We start from the raw sequence: 608 nt of genomic DNA, 5'->3' as shown, positions 1-608 counted from the left end.
CGAGGCTGCGGTGGCCGGGAGTGGCCACTGCACTCCAGTCTGGGTGACAGAGTGAGACTCCAACTCAAAAAAAAAAAAGAGAAAGAGACATCAAGGACATGTGTACCTGCCTAGAGGAAAAGCCACGTAAGGACATAACAGGAAGGCGGCTGTCCACAAGTCAAGGCGGGAGGCATCAGGCACCACCCACCTGCCAGCACAGGGATCTTGGACTTCTAGCCTTCAGACTGTGAGAAAATAACTTTCTATTGATTAAACCACACAGTCTGGTATTTTACTATGGCAGCCTGAGCTGACTACGGCACCAAGTGTTTCCATGGGACTGTGTCACGCTGAAGTCATCTGTGACTCTTGTGTGGGGGAGAACATATGTGTGGACCGGCACTGCAGCCTTCCCAGGTCTGACTTCCTGTAATTCCACCCTTTTATCTTGGAGGTCAGATGAGTCAGAGAAAGACTTGCAAACACAGAGCGGAAGGAAAATCTGGAGGGCAGGAGAGACACCAATAAGGGGAAAGGGCCAGCCGGGCTCGGTGGCTCAGCCTGTGATCCCGCGCCTTTGGGAGGCTGAGGTGAGTGGACTGCCTGAGCCTGTGGGTTCGAGACCC

This window comes from Carlito syrichta, unplaced genomic scaffold, assembly GCF_000164805.1.
Source record: "Carlito syrichta isolate Samal-C Ts95f unplaced genomic scaffold, Tarsius_syrichta-2.0.1 Scaffold153844, whole genome shotgun sequence".
NCBI classification, from domain to species: Eukaryota; Metazoa; Chordata; class Mammalia; order Primates; family Tarsiidae; genus Carlito; species Carlito syrichta.
The sequence above is the reverse complement of the archived record's forward strand: the minus strand, read 5'-3'. Positions refer to the sequence as shown.